We start from the raw sequence: 23,554 nt of genomic DNA, 5'->3' as shown, positions 1-23,554 counted from the left end.
CTACTCAACTCATCTTCTTTCCAGAACACAACCATGACATTACACACCTGAAGGTTCCACCGAGATTTGAACTCGGATCACTGGATTCAAAGTCCAGAGTGCTGACCTTTACACTATGGAATCCCTTCCACAGTCAATTTACGCTCTCAGTCATGCAAATGCTTGACAATGAAAGGGTTTTAGAAACGTGATTTTTTTGTGAATTTTTCAGTGATACTCTTACAGCTTGTATTCTCAGAATTGGCACGACAGTCAAGCAACACATTCTGTATCTTTGCTGGTCAAAGGTTAGAATCCGCCTGTCAAGCGGAGGAACAGGGTTCGATTCCTTGACCGAAGGTTGCCATTTTCGCTCAGCAGCTAGGGATTCGCCAAAGTCCGTTTCACACCATAGCATCGGAAAATCTTTTGAAAACTTGCAAAAATTGACTTTACATGTCAAGAATAGCAGATGAAGCTCCCCTCCTATCCATAATTATGAATATGTTGATGTTGCTATCATTAACGTGCAGTCATACATCTTCACACAAGGATGAAATAAATAAAGGAGGAGCAAGTAATGTTACCGCCCAGTTTTGAACTGAGGACCTTTCGCGTGTGAGGCGAACGTGATAACCGCTACACTACTGAAACTGAAGCCATACCAGTTCACTAGTGTTCCGGAAGCCAAAGAATGAGATAAGTTTTCCCAAATTTTGTTGCCAGCGGAAAGAGTTTGTGGAGTCGCAACAAATTGAGTCAGAAGTGGGATTGTAACACTCTCCTGTGGGAGAGCATGGATAAATAGAAGCATCGTGAATGAATATGCAAGAGGAAACCAAAAAAGATTCAACTATCAACACAGAGGTGTGACGTTACATACCACAGATCCTCTCAGCAGGAATTGATCAATCGTGCAATTTCACAACTGACTAGCCTACTCAACACATCTTCTTTCCAGAACACAACCATGACAGCACACACCTGAAGGTTCCACCGAGATTTGAACTCGGATCACTGGATTCAAAGTCCAGAGTGCTGACCTTTACACCATGGAACCCCTTCTACAGTCAATTTACGCTCTCAGTCATGCAAATGCTTGACCATGAAATGGTTTTAGCAACGTGTTTTTTTGTTAATTTTTCAGTGATACTCTTACAACTTGTATTCTCAGAATTGGCACGACAGTCAAGCAACACATTCTGTATCTTCTTCAATGGTCAAAGGTTAGAATCCGCCTGTCAAGCGGAGGAACAGGGTTCGATTCCTTGACCGAAGGCTCCCATTTTCGCTCAGCAGCTAGGGATTCGCCAAAGTCCGTTTCACACCATAGCATGAGAAAATCTTTTGAAAACTTGCAAAAATTGACTTTACATGTCAAGAATAGCAGATGAGGCTCCCCTCCTATCCATAATTATGAATATGTTGATGTTGCTATCATTAACGTGCAGTCATACATCTTCACACAAGGATGAAATAAATAAAGTAGGAACAAGTAATGTTTCCGCCCAGTTTCGAACTAGGGACCTTTCGCGTGTTAGTTAAACGTGATAACCACTACACTACGGAAACTGGCACCATACCTATTCACGAGTGTTCCGGAAGCCAAAGAATGAGGTAAGTTTTCCCAAATTTTGTTGCTAGCGGAAAGAGATTGTGGAGTCGCAACAAATTGAGTCAGAAGTGGGATTGTAACACTCTCCTGTGGGAGACCATGGATAAATAGAAGCATCGTAAATGAATATGCAAGAAGAAACCAAAAAAGATTCAACTATCAACACAGAGGTGTGACGTTACATACCACAGATCCTCTCAGCTGGAATTGATCAATCCTGCAATCTGGTGTCATTTCACAAGTGACTAGCCTACTCAACTCATCTTCTTTCCAGAACACAACCATGACAGCACACACCTGAAGGTTCCACCGAGATTTGAACTTGGATCACTGGATTCAGAGTCTAGATTGCTGACCTTTACACCATGGAACCCCTTCCACAGTCAATACTCTCTCAGTCATGCAAATGCTTGACCATGAAATGGTTTTAGCGTCGTTTTTTTTTGTTAATTTTTCAGTGATACTGTTACAACTTGTATTCTCAGAATTGGCACGACAGTCAAGCAACACATTCTGTATCTTCTTCAACGGTCAAAGGTTAGAATCCGCCTGTCAAGCGGAGGAACAGGGTTCGATTCCTTGACCGAAGGCTCCCATTTTCGCTCAGCAGCTAGGGATTCGCCAAAGTCCGTTTCACACCATAGCATCAGAAAATCTTTTGAAAACTTGCAAAAATTGACTTTACATGTCAAGAATAGCAGATGAGGCTCCCCTCCTATCCATAATTATGAATATGTTGATGTTGCTATTCAGTGTTAATTTTGTCAACTAGGACGATGACGAAAATATTTCGTTAACGCCCCTTTTACCCGTGACGATGACGAGACGATGACGCACAAAAATGCTTCCAGAAAATAAAAATATGACGAGAATAAAAAATGATTTTCGTTAACGAGACTAAGACAAGACGAAATTTACAAGCCATGGACGAATGGACATTAACAAATTTAATTGTTTATAATTAATTTGTAATTTGTAATTGTTAATATAAGTGTTTCTTGATGTAGAAAAGGCTCCAAAGTTGTGTTGGTCAGTTCAGAGCGGAGCAGCCCCCTGCTGGTCATGTAGCGTAACTGTCGGTGCTCGGTTAGAACAGGTGTGTGCCCTGAGTCGACAGAGTGAAGATCGAGCTGTTGATTAATGTCCCGGCAAGTGGTGTGTGCGTAAATGAAACGTGAGTATGGCTGTATATATTGTTCATGTAATGTATTCAGGTTGCTGCAGCCATAGCTTCTGTTGCTTTGATGTGTAACTCGCCATGTGCATGCTAGTTGTAGCATTTAGCTCACCTGCCGGTATACGGTTTGTTGGAGCTGGAGCCATTTCGTTTACAACAAGTACAACAAAACAACCTGCATGATAATGATTGGTCATGCCGCCGTGTGTAGAGAAGTTCTATTATGTACAGTCAGTGTTGACTAAAATGACTAAAATTTGACTAAGACTAAAATTGATTTTCGTCATTATGACTAAGACTAAGACTAAATTAAAAAAAGCTGACGAAATTAACACTGTTGCTATCATTAACATGCAGTCATACATCTTCACACAAGGATGAAATAAATAAAGGAGGAACAAGTAATGTTTCCGCCCAGTTTCGAACAGAGGACCTTTCGCGTGTTAGGCAAACGTGATAACCACTACACTACGGAAACTGGAGCCATACTGGTTCACGAGTGTTCCGGAAGCCAAAGAATGAGGTAAGTTTTCCCAAATTTTGTTGCTTGCGGAAAGAGTTTGTGGAGTCGCAACAAATTGAGTCAGAAGTGGGATTGTAACACACTCCTCTGGGAGAGCATGGATAAATAGAAGCATCGTAAATTAATATGCAAGAAGAAACCAAAAAAGATTCAACTAGCAACACAGAGGTGTGACATCACATACCACAGATCCTCTCAGGTGGAATTGATCAATCTGGTGTCATTTCACAACTGACTAGCCTACTCAACTCATCTTCTTTCCAGAACACAACCATGACAGCACACACCTGAAGGTTCCACCGAGATTTGAACTCGGATCACTGGATTCAGAGTCCAGAGTGCTGACCTTTACACCATGGAACCCCTTCCACAGTCAATTTACGCTCTCAGTCATGCAAACGCTTGACAATTCGCTGGTCAATGGTTAGAATCCGCCTGTCAAGCGGAGGAACAGGATTCGATTCCTTGACGGAAGGTTGCCGTGTGATTGCTGCTGCTTGTGCTTTTTTGTTTGTGTGTTTGTGTGTTTGTTCTCTGCTTATCTGTTTACAGGTGCTCCTGGTGCCTCTAAGGCTGGATTCCTCAAAAAAGCCTTGGATTGTCTTCAGTTTTGCTTTTACAGGTGTAACAGCTGGTTGTCTGATTTTTCATTGTTTTCTATGTTTGTCTCTTCATATTTCTGTTCCTTTTTTTCCCTTCTTCGCTCTCCCTCTCTCTCTGTCCCCCGGTCCGGTTCGGCACTATCACACTATCACATCATGTTAAGTATTGTAACAAAAATAAATAAATGAAAATAAGGAGTTTATGGGCATCAAGGGGAGCTTTACATTCATAAAGCTTCCCTTGGTCTAGCAAATGTGTTTGGCATAAACGGTATTCAGATTACAATTCTGCTGCCATAATGCTGGACAGGACAAGGAAAAAAAAAAAAAAAAAAAAAGAAGTGAGTGCTCAACAAACACAGCTCCAAAGCAGTCCCCAGGTCACAGCCAGCCTTCTTTAGCAGTTTGCTCAGTTTCTTTGAGTCGCTGGCTCTGATGCTGCTGCCACAGCAGATGCTGCTGAAGAAAGATGCACTCTGCACCACAGACTCATAAGAGATATGCAACAGGTAAACTCCCAGGTGTTCCTCAGCCACCTCTTCTCCTGGGATGGAGACGCTGTTTGGCTTATTGGTGCTCCTCCTAAAATCAGCAGCTGAGGTGATTATTCCCACACCAGGCCACACAGTGGTTGCCCACCTCCCTGCCTCTTGTCCTTCCTTCCCTGGTTACCTGTCAGATTTTATTACTCATTTTAAAAGCTTTGAATAGTTGGACGGTTGCCTCTGTCTATGATCTGTGAACTCCTTACTCCCCTGATTGCTGCTCACACGGCCCACTGTTTAATATAACTGAGCTGTTCATTAGATGGAAATGAATCCCTGCATACTCCTAAAAATCACTTTATTTTGAGGCTTTTTCTTCAAATTAAAACCCCACTTTCATAATTACTCGGACTCTTTGTAAAATGCAAATAAAACCAGAAAGATATGATCTTAGAACTATTAAAAAGTTCTATCTAATTAGAAATAGTGCAAGTTCGGTGCCATCTGTTGGTTTCCTTAGCGACGAAATAGTTTTTGAATTGCTCTGTATGAATGAATTGGATTCATTCTGAATTGAATGAATTGAATTATAATTACAATGAATTTAACTGCAATTGGCCTGAATTGGACTTTATTACTGAAGTACCCTGAGATGACATTTGTTGTAATTGTAATAGTTTATTTTGGCAACATTTTAAACAAACTGACATTATTCTGTCTTGGGAAACACTGCTGGTGGAAAACATGATACTGGCTGCTGAAAAACTGGCAGAAGTGGACCTTCCAACGTGACCGTGACAGGAAGTAATCAGCTGAAGTCGTCCAGAGATTAACAGAGAACACAAATCAACATTCTGGAATCCGGACTTCACTTCCATCCAGAATCTGTGGTTGGAACCACAGACCAGAAGAGACAGAACAGAAGCCTTCACAAAGCTGTGATGTCATCACTGTAGTGACATCACAATCGATGTCATCTCTGATCTTGTTTGACATCACAAAGTTTATACAGGCCAGACATTTTCACTGCTTTTTCACAGCTGGTCAGGAGTTTATCTGAAGAAACACGTCCAGTTTTTGAAGCATATTTGAAAGTCACAGCAAACGGTTTTCACATCGCCTAAAAAACACTTAATTACTATCTTAAATAGTCATTTTAACAAGCACTTAGAAACAACGCTTACTTACTATATTAAAAAGTCATTTTGATTTTAAGTACTCATAAACAACAAGCAAAATGAGTCAAACCAAGAAACCATCTCCTCCACTTCAGTGGTGTGACATGGCAGACGACGATTTGCCCGAGGGTTTCTACACGTGTCCCATTACTTTTGGCAGTAAGGAAAGTTATGAGGAACCCAGCAACTGTTGGAAAAAGAACAATCCCAGGTCTCTGCTGCAGCTGGGACTCCTCACTCAGAGGATGTCCAGCTCCTGCAGGATCATCTCCAGGCCTCCGTAGTTCCTCCAGTCAAGTGGGAGTTTCCAGTTTCACAAACCGAGGGGATTCCCTCTAACGCCTCTGCTGCCGACCGAGATTAGGGATCAGAGAAATGACAGAACTCTGACCAACAGAAGAATGACAAGATCAGCTATTTATAGCATGGGATGGATATTCTGAGGACAAAGCTGCTGAAGAAACATTTCTTTCTGACAGGAGAAAAAGACAGAAGAGTGGCAGCAGAGAGCGGCTGCTCCATGACTGAGGAAAAACTAAAGAAGGTGCAAAACTGTTTGACGTGTGAGCGTCATCTCCGTCAAAAGTGTGAGCAGGAGCTCAAGCAGTGCAACCGAGTCCCTGCAGGATTGTGTGAAACTCTGAAAGCAGCAGCAGCAGAAACTGAGGCTGCGGCTACACGGAAACGTTTTTCACTGTAAACGATACTTTTTCTTATCGTTTGGCTGTCGCGGCCACACGGAGCCGGCGTTCCCACTACCCCAAAACGATAGTTTTTGAAAACGGGTTCCAGAGTGGGAAAGTTTGAAAACGGCCTCGTTTCGTTTCCATTGTTACAGCTAAAACGTTTTTGCGTCAGTCACACGTTGACGCTGTGAGCCAATTTTAACACTTCTCTATTGTCTCACAGCGTGGCGTGACACAGCGGCGTGTGTACTGCATCGTTTCATCGTTTTCATCCGTTCTTGTCTGGACAGCAGCGCGTTTCCGTGTGGTCGCAAGAATTTTCGTACCCGTTTTCAAAAAAAAACTCGTTTCGTTTTCGTGTAGCCGTAGCCTAAATATCAGTCAGTTCTGAAAGAGGCAGAGAGCTGGAAAGAGCAACTGAAAGAAAAGACTGCCGCCGATATTAATCTGGCCTCCAAACTAACAGCACAGGAGGAGGCAACAAAGACACAAGAAAAGAAGGTGGCAGATCTCATGAAGGCTTTATTTCTATCCGTCATCATCGAGCCAGAAGAGAACAAAGTGCTGTCAGTGTTCAGCTCTCAGACAGTTCACCTTCAGTTCCACTGACACACTGATGCTGGGAATTCATTTTTATCAGTGCTGCAGTCTGTCCTTCACTCACATGGTGGGAACCTGAGATTTCCTCTGACTCCCAAACACAACTACATTGCTGTCAGTGTGCTGCTTATTGGGCTGTGAATGTTGTCAGAGCAGCTTTTCAGCAACAAGCTGCAGATGTGGCTGTTGTGCTGCTTCTGCTTCACAGTCAGTGTGGACAATATGGAAAGTAGAGCTCAGGAGGAGCAGCTGAAGCTTCTGCTTCTTCCATCATTACTTAGAGAGATGACACTGGAATGGCACTGAGATGCTTTGGTATTCAGAGCTTTTATTGATTCATTAAGGGTGGCAGCTTCATGACACTTTCTCCAGTCTGACCCTCACTTGGAACACAATCAGACATACTGGGACATGTGGGAAAGGATCACAGTGTTCATACTGTACATATCTGAGAACATCCACAGGAAGACACTTTATCATTTACACGTTGATTCTGTCTTTCAAAGTCAGATTCTTACTGGAATCCATGTTGTACACTGTATGCTGACACGTAGAAATAATCCCATTCTGCTTGTAAGCAGCTCTTAACAGAAACCAGCATGACTGCACTGTTATTACTGTATTATGTTGATGCATGAAAGCAGCTGAATGATTGTGCTGTAAACACTGAGAACAAGCTGCAGATGTGGCTGTTGTGTTACTTTTGCTTCACAGTCAGTGTAGACAACATACAAAACAGCTTCAAAGATACTTCCAGGTGAGGCGTGAAGAAAGCAGCTGTGAGCACCGTAACATACAATAAATACATTATTACTGACCTGGACAGTGATGCATTCAGGTTCAGTTACTGCTGTCCCATTTTTAATCACATATATATAAAGGATACCTGCTTCTGTTTTCATTTACATCTCATACAGCATTCATACAACCCATGTGTGCCACCATTGCCTGGGCTCTATGAACATGTGCTGCATATTATTTACAGTTCAGATCAGAAAGCTGAAAAAGAGAGCAAAACAGCACACGTGATGCCTGCTGACTGAGAACAGAGCACCGCTGCTTCTGACATCACAAGAAGTGATGTCATCACTGATTATGACTTCACAGTTTTGCATGACATCACAGTGGAAACATGACATCAGAGGACATGACATCACTGTAGTTTCTAAAAGCCTGAAAGACAAAGCGCCTGAAAAACAACACGTACTTAAAAAGTCATTTAGACAAATGCTAAAAAACAACAAGCAAAACGAGTCAAAGCAGAATATCCTCTCCTGCACTTCTGTGGGGTGACATAGTAGATGAAGAGATTGTGGAAAATGAGTCTGACGGTTTCTACATATTTCCCTTTGAAAGTGGCAAAGAGGAAAGCTGTGAGGAACCCGCCAACAGGCCAGAAGCTGTAACAGCGAGCTCAGAACACCATCAATCCCAGGTCTCTGCTGCTTCCAACACAGCCAACACAGAAAATCTGCTGTTGTTAGAGGAGCAGTCAGAGGTCTCTGCTGCTGCTGGGACTCCTCACTCAGAGGATGTCCAGCTCCTGCAGAATCATCCCCAGGCCTCTGCAGCTCAACACGCCAAGAGGGAGTTTACAGATTCAGGAAGCTGTCCCACTCCCTCTGTGGGCAGCACTCAGAGGGAGTTTACAGATTCAGGAAGCCGTCCCACTCCCTCTGTGGGCAGCACTCAGATTCAGGAAGCCGTCCCACTCCCTCTGTGGGCAGCACTCAGAGGGAGTTTACAGATTCAGGAAGCTGTCCCGCTCCCTCTGTGGGCAGCGCTCAGAGGGAGTTTACAGATTCAGGAAGCTGTCCCGCTCCCTCTGTGGGCAGCGCTCAGAGGGAGTTTACAGATTCAGGAAGCCGTCCCGCTCCCTCTGTGGGCAGCACTCAGAGGGAGTTTACAGATTCAGGAAGCCGTCCCACTCCCTCTGTGGGCAGCACTCAGAGGGAGTTTACAGATTCAGGAAGCCGTCCCACTCCCTCTGTGGGCAGCACTCAGAGGAAGTTTACAGATTCAGGAAGCCGTCCCGCTCCCTCTGTGGGCAGCACTCAGAGGGAGTTTACAGATTCAGGAAGCCGTCCCGCTCCCTCTGTGGGCAGCACTCAGAGGGAGTTTACAGATTCAGGAAGCTGTCCCACTCCCTCTGTGGGCAGCACTCAGAGGGAGTTTACAGATTCAGGAAGCTGTCCCACTCCCTCTGTGGGCAGCACTCAGAGGGAGTTTTGTTGTCGGCTCAGAGAGCTGGACTGGACAGAAACAGTCTAAATACAGATCAGTTTCTACACATACTTCTGCAGCTGTCACTGAGCACTGATGTTGAAGATGATGGTCCTGTGGTGACCAGTTGTGGGTCAGACTAAATACAGAGCACCTTGAACTAATACATATCATCCCTTTCTTCAGTAAAGCATAAAGTATGTGCTTTTATAAAGTCCTCTAAAAGTGGTCTAAAGTCTTAAAACACACCTCATTCCTTTATGTTTTGCCAGGAAAATGGGAAAAAAGATGGAGCAATTTATTGTAACACATGCAAGCATGAATGGAAATACAGCACAGAAGACAATATATTTGTATAATTCCAACAAGACTGAATGTGGACGTTTGGTCTGAGCTCCTTTATTCTCCAACACAGCCTGAACCCTCTGAGACGAGCTTTCTGTTCTTTCTTTAAGGAGTCTTCAGGAACAGTTCTCCAGGCTTCTTGAAGGACATCCCAAAGCTCTTCTTTGAACCGGGGTTCCAGAACCCCTCCACCAACTCTGCCTTACTGTATACAGAAAATGAGCCTGTACTGGAAGTATAAGAACATTTATTCAAATGTGCACGAACTTCAACAGCTTTAACAGAGCTACAGGCTATCTAAGCAAATAAAAACAGCTGAGTTCAGCCGTTTAGCTTTTCAATTCCTCCTTCTGTAGCTCATCAAACATAATCAAGTCAGCCTTTTACAAGAGGCAATATTACTAAAAAACACAGTATGCACAGTGTTACAACTTTCAACAGATACAAAATAATGAACAATATTTCAGTCCAGGTACTGAACATGTTTTAATCTCACTGTGGCACAGTCAATAAATACTTCTACAAGAGGGAATATTGCTAAATAAAAAGTCAAAATCTTAAATTAAGAGTTCCTTATATGGTCTGATAAGTTATTCCCCTGATTGAGAAGCCTTTTAAACTAGCCCACCCACATTTTACCCATTATTAATGCCTAAGGTAGTTTAGTAAATAGGCTATAATAGGCAGAATAGGATATTGTCTCGAGTTTTTCATGTGCCATGGAACCAGACACTGTTTATTTGGTGTAAGAAATTAGAGTGGCCTATAGGTAGGGGTGGGCGTCGACACAACAGAAAACAAATCTCTCACCTCCCTCCACTTCATGCTCAGTTCTCCTTGTTGCTTCTGATTCTGTAAGAATCCAATGTTTTCACATATGGAGATAATTTGAATAACATCAAGCCCTGATTTATGCAGAGATCACATGAATATTGGAAATAAATCACAAAAACCACTTCCTGAGGTGGATCCAGTTCCTGCTCTTTATTCCTTCATCAGTTTTATGAACCATGTGGTGCTGTTGCTTAGTTGGTCAAAGTGCCTGTCTTGTAAACAGGAGATCCTGGGTTCAAATCCCAGCAGTGCCTGTGGGCCTTCAGAGCTAGCTATGACTTAGCATGAGAAACTGGTTGTTATCAGGGTTCTACTGAATGCTTTGCATTGTTAGTCCTCATCAAATGATATACCTTTCAATGAGCATCATGGTTATTATGAGTCTGTTCTTTGGTCAGAGTTGATAAAAAGTTTTTTTTTAGAAGTCACAGTTAGTTTTGGGAGAGTCCCTGGAGCTCATTTCCTGAAATGGATCTAGTTCCTGCTCTTTATTCTTTCATCAGTTTTATGAACCATGTGGCGCTGTGGCTTAGTTGGTCAAAGTGCTTGTCTTGTAAACAGGAGATCCTGGGTTCAAATCCCAGCAGTGCCTGTGGGCCTTCAGAGCTGGCTGTGACTTAGCATATAAAACAGCTAATTATCAGCATTCTACTGAATGCTTCTCACTGGACCACTCAATGAAGTGCGTATAAATAGCACACACCTTTTAAAGTCTCATTTATGCCTTTTTTATACTTTCAGAGTGTAATTTTCCTCTGGTCACATAACAAGTCAAATGGTTAAGGTACAGTACGGTGGAGGTTCTCCTCCTGTTACACTACATAACATCAAAATGAACGTACAAACCGTGAAATAGTCAGAGTTACAGTAAAAGCTGAGGGCAGGACGTCAATTCCTTGAAATATGTAGCGGAAAATAATACGCAAAAGCATAAAAAAGCCTTGTAAAAACACAGTAAATGACTTGGCGTGTAATAAGTACACCGCTTCATGAGATCTGGCTGTAACTGGTGAAAGTGACTTCCTCATGAACAGCAGGATCTGAGTTGAAAACCCAACAATATCTGCAAAATATGATGAAGTTTTGAACCAATTGGAGGCACTTCTACTCATGGCTTTAACTATTCTTGAGGTACAGTGTAACTGTCAATCAGACAGTGTTGTCATTGAAGTCTTACATTTCATTTATAATGTGTTGTTTTGAATTCATTATTTTGTGACGTGTTTTAAAAAAGATGATTTCATGAATGTTCTAAAAGGAAATTATTCCATGCTGTTAAAAAACTCATTATTTCTATGCAATAACTGATTGATTGTATGGGAGTGACGTGGGCGGATGTGATGAGCAGAGAATTATGGGGAATACGCGGGGGAGATACAGAGGACTCATGTGCACGGCTGTGCACTTCGGACAGAAAGATGGACTCTGCACAAGGTTAAGGCGCTAACGTTGTCACGATGTTTTATGATGGTTCGTAAGTTTGGAAAAATAAACTGTCAACTAAACACCTGTATGAAGCGTGGCCATTCTCTTAACCCGTGCAGCTACATACAGAATCACAAAAAACACTTCCTGAGGTGGATCCAGTTCCTGCTCTTTATTCCTTCATCAGTTTTATGAACCATGTGGCGCTGTGGCTTAGTTGGTCAAAGCGCCTGTCTAGTAAACAGGACATCCTGGGTTCAAATCCCAGCAGTGCCTTAAGATATTATTATGTACATCAACATGGTGCCATAACTATTTATAGCAGTGCTTCGTAGTGCTGGTCTTCCAAAGCAGTCTGTACTTGGAGGCACTTCATCTCATGGCTTTAGCTTAATTCTTAATTCTTGATTTGTATTCGTCAGGGACACCTCTGGGGACTCCAATTGCATCTACATAGACACGATCATCAAAACTGCCAGGAATAGAGCGTTTGCGTACTGAGCGGGTGGCTCGAGGAGCAAAAGGGTCAACAGCAATACGGACATTATACACCAACATCACATGGACACACCTACCAGTCCAATTGGCAGGCAAACTGGAATGTAGCTTACTGTGACGGCCACACAGCCAAAACATGTCAGGGACAGGGCGAGTGGAATGCAAAGTGTCATTAAAAATCCAATGAGACATGGAGGGAGAATCAAATAGGCAATAAGTAAAAATACAATGAAAAGCTACTGAATTCTGAATACTACTCCTTCCCCATTTGACAGGGAAGGTGACATTACACATGTCAGGGGGGACACTGCCCAGGGCATGTCTGTTGAACTCATTTGCAGGTTTAGGTTGGGATTCATAGCAAACTATATAAGTATTTCGTGCTCTAGATAACTTAAAATGTGGCGGTGGTGGAATAATGCGACTGGTGAGTGGCGGACATTCAGTACTCCAAGGATAATGGTCTCCCTTACTATGATATTTGCCATCCACGCCCTTAAAATAACTTCCTCTCATCAGCCAACAATGTGTCAAACACAGGTGATAAGTACAATTCATACCACGGAATGGAGACGTCATCTCAGGGGCAACTTCAGGCAGGTACAGCGTCACATTACGACTGCCATTAGAGCAGATGGCATAGGCAGTACAAGTTAAAGGATCAACTTCCCCAGGCACTCCTGTAAAAGCAACAGGCTGTGCGTCTTTCATACAAACCACACAAGAAGCATCGGTGACAGATTTAATAGAATAATTCGCCAATTGATACCAAACGTTGCGTGTCACCCATTGTTCTTGTAAAACATTTCTGGACTTGCCACCAGGAGAGGCATCTTTAAGCAGGCTGATTTCAACGTGTCTGCCGGGGGACTGAGGAGGTTGAAGAAGGGATCCGTACCGGTTTACTTTTCTTGGAATGGGTACGAACTACCTGCGCCCAGACCAAGTGTCTGGGAACGGCGTCCGCGGGCCGAGAGTCCTGCCCCAGAGTCAGACTCGGACTCGGAGATGGAGACCGAAATGGCTCCAGATCACGGTTACTGTGTAGTCCCTCAAACAGGAGCGAGGGCGAGTAATTTAGCCGACTAGAAGGAAGCTTTACGTCGTCAGGTTAGGGAGTTACAGCAGCAATTAAAAGTCCTCAAACATCGTCAGCATTTTGGCATCAAGCGTCTGTCTGCATCAGATGATGACGTGCGGTTTTATACCAGGTTTGCGTCCTACAGGAGTTTCGAGGCATTCTGGACATTAATCGAACCTGCCGTGACCCACAAGATGGTGCGCATAACTAGCGCCAACACAGCCTCTGCCAGCAGCAGCACAGTCCATCACCCAGCAACGGTAAGTGATGACGTAACGTGACGTGATATTAAAAGGTGTAGGCCTTTTTTGTTAATATATTTTTTATTGCTTTCACATAAAAAAAAAACAAAATACACACCAAACAGCAATGCATAATGTAAAACGTTACTGAAAACAAACAAACAAACAAAAGAAAAACACACAAAAACAAAACAAAACAAAAGTTTTCTGATTTATGCTTTGTAATAATAATGTCAATGTCAAGGTAACTAAACAGAGGCCTTTTGTTTTTATATCTCAACAGAAACTGAGACCCATTGACGAGTTTCTTCTTTTCCTGATGTACCTGTCAGTGGGTTTTCCTCCCAGGGATCTTTCAGAGAGGTTCAGCATTCACCGCACTACTGCAAGTGGAATCATCTCCACATGGACTCATTTCCTGTACTGCCTGTTAGGAAGCCAGCGCCTTTGGATTCCTCCAGCGACAGTGAGAGCTCACCTGCCAGTTGAGTTTGCAGCTTTTTCTGACACACAGGTGGTCCTTTATTGTACGGAGATATTTTGTCAGACGCTATCCTCTCTGCTCCTTCAGAGTGAGGTTTTTTCCACATACAAATCTCACACTACATTCAAGGCCTTGGTTGGCATGGCACCCCACGGTGCTGTCACCTTTGTGTCCGGACTGTATGCAGGCTCTATGAGTGGCTGCCAGCCATTTTCAGTGCAGAGAGACCCATACTGCCAAGTGTTTTACAGTATTTTGACTGATTTTCCAAGACCCACAGAAAAGTGTTTCTTATGACTATGTACACACCGAAATTACCAAACGAAAGAGTAGACTCTCTTCTTTCATCAGGAAAAAAAAAGTTTGTTTCTACCATTTTCAGTCCTTTAGTAATAGACAGTAGAACATAGGTTGGTTTCACGAAAAAAACAGCTGTTAGACGAAAAAAACGGAGAAAACAAGCTTTTTCTTGTGCAAAGTGGCACTGCTGCCACCTTGCGGGTAATTTTGCCAGTATATTCTCTGTTTAGTGTTTACAAGCCTAAGATATAGTGACAAACTCCGCTAGATTGTCCCCCAGCCCGCTCCGTTAAAAAACGCAATTGACGTCTATAGACGTCTTTGGCAGTCAACGTTTTTTTTTTAAATTGACGTCTATAGACGTCAATGGCAGCCAATGAGTTAAGCAGTCCGGGATTGTAAAGCTGCTGAAGCCAGGTATGGCCATCATGGTGGACAAAGGGTTTGTTGTGGACAACCTTGCTCCTTGTAAGGTGTACCGGCCTGCCTTTCTCAGCAACAAACAACAAATGAGTCGAGAGGATGTCAGACAGACGCAGTCAATTGCATGGCTGAGAGTGCACGTGGAGAGGTGCATAAGGAGAGTGAAAGAGAACAAACTCTTCCACAAGGAGATACCACTGTCTATATGTGGGAACATTGACGAATTGTTCAGTGTGGCCTGCTCCTGGTCAATTATCAGAATGGGCCGTTAGTGAAGGCATGGGCAACTCAGCAATGAATTGGGAGCACTTTCAGTCAGTTCAATCAGCAGTTCTTTCAGTCAGTTAAAATGATCAGTTCTTTCAGTCAGTTCAAATGATCAGTTCTTTCAGTCAGTTCAAATGATCAGTTCTTTCAGTCAGTTCAAATGATCAGTTATTTCAGTCAGTTCAAACCATCAGTTCTTCCAATCTTGTTCATTTTTAGAAATCTATACAAAACCTGAACTGATCTTTATTGTTTGTTTGTGCAAATCTCTACCAGTGTAGAGGTTGTATTGTTCATTGTTGTAATGAGATGTGTGCATCTTTTGAATATGTAATAATAAATTATTAAAGCTGCAGTCGGCAGGTTTTCAAAATTCCGAGTCTAAAGTCGGAAAATTCGAACTGATACAACTTTCAGGTCCCTCCCCCAACCTCTAACAAGCTCCGAATCGCCCCCCAAACCCCTCCCCCTCTGTGGACGAGGTTGTGCACGTGAGTTCACACCAGTGTGAGCGCACACAAGCTGGGGCAGACTCAGGCTCAGCAGCGTGTGCACAAGCTGTGATTGACAGGTAGGATTCCTCCACCCTAACTTGATTGGTTAAAAACAGCCGGGAGCGCTCGGTTTTTGCAAGCATGATTACAGGCTTCAGAGGGAGCTACAGATTTCGTTATTTTTTCTAAACAGCCTATTTAATATTCTACTTCCAGAATCCCATGACAGTTCAAGCTAATATGACTAAAAAAAAGTTGCCGACCGCAGCTTTAATTCAAAAACAGTCTTGGTGTCATTGTCATCGTTACATTAGCTTTGGGTTTTTCCTGACTTGAAATTAAAATGAAAACGCACAGAGATGACATTACAACATGTAGAATTTACTAAGTAAATATTGAACAACACTTATTCAATAATCCAATATCAACAACCCACATAGATTTTTACACTCGGGCTCTCATTTCAATGAGTACAAAAGGTATGGTCTCAGGTCAGTTGTAAGCCTTCATTAGTGACCATTATCACTTCAGGTTTTGTATAGATTTGTAAAGATGAACACCACCACAACCAAACAAGACTGTGCTTGTATAGCTGTGTAAACCTGATTGGATCGTTACCTCTAGTTCTGAAAAGTTTGCACTTTTCAAGGTGCTGAAAATCTACAAATCTAAAGTATCTACAGGACAACTGTCCTGAATGTTATCTACACACAGTACATAGTTACTATTATAAATATCAGAGAGAGAGAGAGAGAGACAGAGAGAGACAGAGAGAGAGAGAGAGATCTATCTATCTAGCTATTACTTCTGGCTACTGCTAGCTAGTTAGCGATAGCACTGGAAGGAGTGGATCACACACTCGAGAGAGCGGAAGTAGAACGGGAGTAGAGTCTTGCACAGAGCGAATTATTCACAGAGCGAATTGGCTAACAGGCGAGCCTGGGACGCAGTGCACGTGAGCAACATGTTTAGTGACAGCAAGTGGACAGTGACAACGGTGAATTCATACACTAAGAGTGACTTTAGTTTTCTCTTCTGACCATCATGCAGCTATTCATTTAGTCATAGAGAGAAGTTAGTTGCATAGTTGAGCATCTAGTGCTAACTAATAGGCTACTAGACGAGCCTGGTGCTCGCGGCGGCTGCGTGGGCCGGAGGACAGAGGACAGCCGCGGTTGTCCTCCTCTGTTCTCCTGGCCTCTAACGGCTAACGGAGACTCCGCGGAGCACCAGGCTCGGCCCCGTGGCTCACGCTCCTCGGCGGCTCCGTCACGAGCCGTCGATGGGCTACCGACGGAGAGGCTCCATTATTGATTCAGTGTTGCTAAAAGTTAACCTGGAAAGAAGCACAAGTTCCTTAGACCATTTGATTAAACAAAACAAAAGCCAGACGTGTGGTTGATGACATGAACTTCTGCACAGATTGATTTCTGAAGAGACAGCTCCTTCCTCTGACCCATTTCGAAGACTGACCATTTCTAACAAAAAAAAAAAAAAGCTTTTTCTTGATCACCATAACTTAGGTCTGTCTCAGGAGTTGAAGTCCTTCATGAAGATGATGAGTTGTAAACGTTGAATGTCAAAGGTGAATGAACCTGTAAGTGGTTGTTGTGGCCGAGAGGTTAAGGCGATGGATTAGAAATCCATTGGGGTCTCCCCGCGCAGGTTCGAGTCCTGCCGACAACGATAACATTATTGACTCAGGGTTGCTAAAAGTTAACTTAGAAAGAAGCATGCATGGGTTCGAATCCCATTCTCGTCAAGTTGTGTGCTGGTGTGTTGTTTGTAATTCTGATTCCACTTGTTACAAGCAGGCTTTTCAAACAATGCTTTTGTCGCAATATTTTTATTTGCTTGCACTAGGTTCATTTGGGCGATTGAATCTATCATGAAGAATTTTGAGTTTGACTTCAGGCTAATGTGAAAGAGCTGTCTTTCTTTCACTTTGCACCCACCTTTGCTACATCCAGCTGTTAATCATTTCCTCCACAGAGAACAAGAGAAAGACGACTGGAGAATGCGGGCGTTGATCCCGCTACCTCTCACATGCGAAGCGAGCGCTCTACCATTTGAGCTAATTCCCCTTCGATTGATGTATTCTTAGAGCTTCCAAATTAACGACCATTTCTGACCAAACGATCCATTCCTTGATGCATCAAAAGGAATAGATCTCACAACTGAAGCTTGTTGGTTTTTCTCAGAGTGTTTTTCAGTGGTTGAATGTATCAAGTCTATCGAGTCTTGCGTTGGATCAGTGAGACATGGAAAATCCGTAGTGTTTCATGGTTTTGCAAATTCTTTTTTCTTTCCGTTTTAAAACATTAGTTGGTTTGTCTTTATAAGATGATCATTAAGGCCTCTCACCAGAAGAGCACCTAAAAAATTTCTGAGGAGTGCGGACATCAATCCCACCACATTTTGCCTGGAAAGCAAGCCCTTTATAATTTGACATAGTTTATCTTTCATATTTGGGTATATTCTGAAGAGATTGTAATAACCCCAACCTTAAATTTGACTTATCCTAAGTGCAATTGCTTTTGTTTCGCCCAATTTTAAATCAAACAACCTCAAACATCCCTATATGGTACCACATTTAGATAATAATGATTCTATTTTTGTGAAAGGAGGATGAATTCATATCCTCTGCACGCAAGGCCATTGTATCTAATGAGGCTCCAATTTTGAGATCAAAATTATACCAGCTGTAGTTTAAAACGGAAATTTTTATGGTCAAACTTATAAGAGAGAGGACGAGGTGGCAGAGAGGTTAAGGCGATGGACTGCATAATTTATATATATATAAATTATGATAGGGTACAAAAAAGTGATCACAGCCAAATATGACAAAAGATTAGGCTAGCCTTTCATTTCTGACAGCTGAACATTGCACATCTACTAACCTTAAAACAAAATAAACGAGAGCAACAACCGTCTTTTTTTTTTCTTCTTAAAAGATGTTTTATATTATTTTCATATAATTTGCTGATGGCAATTACAGAATGTGAGTGCTTGTGTTATATTGAAAGCGAGGCTGGGTGTGTCTATGAATATAGACAACAGTGAGGGTTTTTTTAGGTGCTGTACAAGTAAATCATAGCGTCTCTGTACAATGACAGAGGCCTTTAGGTAACACTTCACAATACTGACTGTGTATTAGAGCAGGGGTCTTCAACGTTTTTCAGGCCAGGGACCCCAAAACTGATGGAGAGTTGGAGCAGGGACCCCCCTACTATTTATATGGCATACAATTGTGTTTCATATTTAACGGGGCCTAGTGCCGTGTATAAACATAGCTACTCTGTTATTGTACATTCAATACTAAGCTATTCAAATAATACACAGGTTAATATATTCATGTTTTTATTTTAAACATGTGCAAGGTACAGGGTGGCCGTGCCACTGCCATTTATAAACAAACATCTTACATACAACACTGAGCTATTCAAATAATCCACAGATTTTAACTTTAAACATGCATGTAGATGGGACAATGAATCCTCAAACCATCTGTGGATGGCACACGTTTGCACACAATTTGTGAGAAAAAACTGTCTGAAATTTTTAATTTATTTATTTTTTTGTTTTTTTAAATCGTCTAATCAACCAAAGATTTCGCGACCCCCCTGCAGTACCTCCGCGGACCCCCTGTTGAAGACCTCTGTATTAGAGTGTACATTCCGTTCACTTATTTCCTACTTTGCCCGGACTTCCAGTGTAGCCTAACTCCTGGCCAATTCCCACCTTCTCCAGTCTTACAGCATAACTCGCCGCGACACTTACCATGTAATACACGAAACTACCCCAACTTTTGCTCTTTGCTCATGGCAGTTGTGTATGTATACATGTCAGCGGACAAGCTTCACCCTTATTCCAGGGATTTATTATGTTTGTCTTACAGCCTTGTATGATTGGGAATAAGAATATGTTGAGAAATGGACAAAACAAAGTGTCCCTGACATAAAATAACAGAGTTCCACTGATTTTTCTTATTCATGTCGTTCCTTCATTTAGCTAATACTACTACTGCTTTGATTACCCACTGAAGCCTCTTCCTGTCTGCCTCAGTGAAAGTCCCAGCGGGCTCTCAATACAAGGTGCTCAGCAGTTTGGTGTCTAGATTGTTCAATCTGGACAATGTGGTGGTCCTCCTCACTGTTGGGCCCATGTCAGGATTGCTGGAGATTACAGTAAAATACACCCTGACATAGCCTACAGTTAAGAGTGAACATGTCAGACCCTGTAATGTGACCTTGCATTTTGCTCCTTTGGAGCCAAAATGTTGCAGGTGTGCGGACAAAGTGGAGTACCATTTTAATGGTTTGAATGTGTTAAAACAAAACAACTCATGTCTGTGTGGCATGTGTTTAACTAATAGAACTAGCACTTGAACCCAAACGCACAACTCAGGAACCAAAGGAGTACCCAGTAAACAAAATAGTACAAACAACTACAAACACTTTATTCAAAACACATTCTCAACAGAACTATATAACACGCACACACACTGGTAGCAATTCAAACATTCCCTTTCATAACTATAACTAACTTAACTAACTAACTAACAGAATAACCACAAAAAGAAACCATTAACAATTATGAACCAAAAAAGAAAATATTTTCAGCTAACTAATCACGTCATCATGTGATTGGCTGTTGCAGAATCAAATGTCTTCAGGCTTCTCTGATTGGCTGTCGCAGAATCAAATGTCTTCAGGCTGCTCTGATTGGCTGTTGCATGATCGAACGTCTTCAGGCTGCTCTGATTGGCTGTCGCAGGATCGAACGTCTTCAGGCTTCTCTGATTGGCTGTCGCAGAATCAAATGTCTTCAGGCTGCTCTGATTGGCTGTTGCATGATCGAACGTCTTCAGGCTGCTCTGATTGGCTGTCGCAGGATTAAAGGATAAGACCGTTTTTTTGACATTGGGCCCTTGATTTCACATTATAACATGATGTTCTACTCACCCCTGCTTGTTGTTGAACATTTGGAGCTGTTCCGAAGATATTCGAGAGGCGTCTGGCTGCTCTCTTGAGATATTCGGCCATGAAACGGTTTCCTATGGGCAAGCTTATACAGGCACAAACTATGCTGTTTATAATTTATTAATTACTCTACACTAGCACTGATAACGTGGAGGTGCGTCGCTTACTTAAAAAAATCCGGGTTACTAATTTTGAATTTTAGCCGAATGAATAAATAGGCAGCAGGTCTGTGGGCTGTCTGTGGCAGTAGCACGACGATGACGTCAGTTACACCCACTTTACGACGAAAAAAATCAAAATTACAATAACCCGGATTTTTTTAAGTAAGCGACGCACCTCCACGTTATCAGTGCTAGTGTACAGTAATTAATAAATTATAAACAGCATAGTTTGTGCCTCTATAACGTTGCCCATAGGAAACCGTTTCATGGCCGAATATCTCAAGAGAGCAGCCAGACGCCTCTCGAATATCTTCGGAACAGCTCCAAATGACCAACAACAAGCAGGGGTGAGTAGAACATCATGTTATAATGTGAAATCAAGGGCCCAATGTAAAAAAAACGGTCTTATCCTTTAAAGGTCTTCAGGCTGCTCTGATTGGCTGTCGCAGGATCTAACGTCTTCAGGCTGATCTGATTGGCTGTCGCAGGATCAAAGGTCTTCAGGCTGCTCTGATTGGCTGTCGCAGGATCAAAGGTCTTCAGGCTGCTCTGATTGGCTGTCACAGGATCAAATGTCTTCAGGCTGCCCTGATTGGCTGTCGGGTCCGGGTACCAAAGTATAATCCGTTTTTCTGTCAAAACGAAAAAACGGAAATAGCTGTCCTTTTTCCATTTTTCGTTTTAAACCAAAAACGGATTTTTCTGTCTTCCTAAAAAAAACGAAAAACCAAAATCAAATAACGGACAAAATTTGTTTTTTGGAAATTACTTTTTTCATTTTTCGTTTCTTACATTCGAACATGACGGCGGGCAGACCGGAAGTGGAACTAACTCCAAAATAAAAGTAGCGTGCTAATTTAATATCAAACATATTTTCCGCTTTTTATACACCCATTGTAGGTATAGACTGTATTTATTTTAGTTAAGTGAAACTACAACAGCTGGTTGTTTGGGAAAACGTCATAGGCTATATAAATTATGATAGGCTACAAAAAAGTGATCACAGCCAAATATGACAAAAGATTAGGCTAGCCTTTCATTTCTGACAGCTGAACATTGCACATCTACTAACCTTAAAAAAAAATAAACGAGAGCAACAACCGTCTTTTTTTTTCTTCTTGAAAGATGTTTTATATTATTTTCATATAATTTGCTGGTGGCAATTATAGAATGTGAGTGCTTGTGTTATATTGAAAGCGAGGCTGGGTGTGTCTATGAATATAGACAACAGTGAGGGGGTTTTTTTAGGTGCTGTACAAAGCAAATCATAGCGTCTCTGTACAATGACAGAGGCCTTTAGGTAACACTTCACAATACTAACTGTGTATTAGAATGTACATTCCGTTCACTTATTTCCTACTTTGCCCGGACTTCCAGTGTAGCCTAACTCCTGGCCAATTCCCACCTTCTCCAGTCTTACAGCATAACTCGCCGCGACACTTACCATGTAATACGCGAAACTACCCCAACTTTTTGCTCATGGCGGTTGTGTATGTATACATGTCAGCGGACAAGCTTCACCCTTATTCCAGGGATTTATTATGTTTGTCTTACAGCCTTGTATGATTGGGAATAAGAATATGTTGAGAAATGGACAAAACAAAGTGTCCCTGACATAAAATAACAGAGTTGCACTGATTTTTCTTATTCACGTTAAATTTCATGTTGTTCCTTCATTTAGCTAATACTACTACTGCTTTGATTACCCACTGAAGCCTCTTCCTGTCTGCCTCAGTGAAAGTCCCAGCCGGCTCTCAATACAAGGTGCTCAGCAGTTTGGTGTCTAGATTGTTCAATCTGGACAATGTGGTGGTCCTCCTCACTGTTGGGCCCATGTCAGGATTGCTGGAGATTACAGTAAAATACACCCTGACATGGCCTACAGTTAAGAGTGAACATGTCAGACCCTGTAATGTGACCTTGCATTTTGCTTCTTTGGAGCCAAAATGTTGCAGGTGTGCGGACAAAGTGGAGTACCATTTTAATGGTTTGAATGTGTTAAAACAAAACAACTCATGTCTGTGTGGCATGTGTTTAACTAATAGAACCAGCACTTGAACCCAAACGCACAACTCAGGAACCAAAGGAGTACCCAGTAAACAAAATAGTACAAACAACAACAAACACTTTATTCAAAACACATTCTCAACAGAACTATATAACACGCACACACACTGGTAGCAATTCAAACATTCCCTTTCATAACTATAACTAACTAACTAACTAACTAACAGAATAACCACAAAAAGAAACCATTAACAATTATGAACCAAAAAAGAAAATATTTTCAGTTAACTAATCACGTCATCATGTGATTGGCTGTTGCAGAATCAAACGTCTTCAGGCTGCTCTGATTGGCTGTCGCAGGATCAAACATCTTCAGGCTGCTCTGATTGGCTGTCGCAGGATCAAAGGTCTTCAGGCTGCTCTGATTGGCTGACGCAGGATCAAACATCTTCAGGCTGCTCTGATTGGCTGTCGCAGGATTAAAGGTCTTCAGGCTGCTCTGATTGGCTGTTGCAGGATCAAAGGTCTTCAGGCTGCTCTGATTGGCTGTCGCAGGATCAAAGGTCTTCAGGCTGCTCTGATTGGCTGTCGCAGGATCAAAGGTTTTCAGGCTGATTTGATTGGCTGTCGCAGGATCAAAGGTCTTCAGGCTACTCTGATTGGCTGTCGCAGGATCAAAGGTCTTCAGGCTGCCCTTATTGGCTGTCGCAGGATCAAAGGTCTTCAGGCTGATCTGATTGGCTGTCGCAGGATCAAAGGTCTTCAGGCTGCTCTGATTGGCTGACGCAGGATCAAACATCTTCAGGCTGCTCTGATTGGCTGTCGCAGGATCAAAGGTCTTCAGGCTGCTCTGATTGGCTGACGCAGGATCAAACATCTTCAGGCTGCTCTGATTGGCTGTCGCAGGATCAAAGGTCTTAATGTTTGTCTTAATCCGTTTGCT

The 23,554-nt window shown here is 42.4% G+C and overlaps 6 non-coding genes across 6 annotated transcripts; 4 read left to right on the top strand and 2 right to left on the bottom strand.

The window, feature by feature from the left end:
* Positions 1 to 967: 967 nt before the first annotated feature.
* trnaq-uug (transfer RNA glutamine (anticodon UUG)) lies at positions 968 to 1,039 on the bottom strand. The gene has a single exon. It is a non-coding gene; the product is annotated as a tRNA-Gln (tRNA).
* Positions 1,040 to 3,585: 2,546 nt separating this feature from the next.
* trnaq-cug (transfer RNA glutamine (anticodon CUG)) lies at positions 3,586 to 3,657 on the bottom strand. Its single transcript has one exon. It is a non-coding gene; the product is annotated as a tRNA-Gln (tRNA).
* A 6,770-nt stretch (positions 3,658 to 10,427) lies between these two features.
* On the top strand, positions 10,428 to 10,501 carry trnat-ugu (transfer RNA threonine (anticodon UGU)). The gene has a single exon. It is a non-coding gene; the product is annotated as a tRNA-Thr (tRNA).
* Positions 10,502 to 10,765: 264 nt separating this feature from the next.
* Positions 10,766 to 10,839, top strand: trnat-ugu (transfer RNA threonine (anticodon UGU)). Its single transcript has one exon. It is a non-coding gene; the product is annotated as a tRNA-Thr (tRNA).
* Positions 10,840 to 11,874: 1,035 nt separating this feature from the next.
* Positions 11,875 to 11,948, top strand: trnat-agu (transfer RNA threonine (anticodon AGU)). Its single transcript has one exon. It is a non-coding gene; the product is annotated as a tRNA-Thr (tRNA).
* A 5,117-nt stretch (positions 11,949 to 17,065) lies between these two features.
* Positions 17,066 to 17,147, top strand: trnas-aga (transfer RNA serine (anticodon AGA)). Its single transcript has one exon. It is a non-coding gene; the product is annotated as a tRNA-Ser (tRNA).
* Positions 17,148 to 23,554: the final 6,407 nt, after the last annotated feature.

This window comes from Odontesthes bonariensis, chromosome 11 (assembly GCF_027942865.1).
Source record: "Odontesthes bonariensis isolate fOdoBon6 chromosome 11, fOdoBon6.hap1, whole genome shotgun sequence".
NCBI lineage: Eukaryota > Metazoa > Chordata > Actinopteri > Atheriniformes > Atherinopsidae > Odontesthes > Odontesthes bonariensis.
This window is presented reverse-complemented; position numbering and strand designations above follow the sequence as displayed.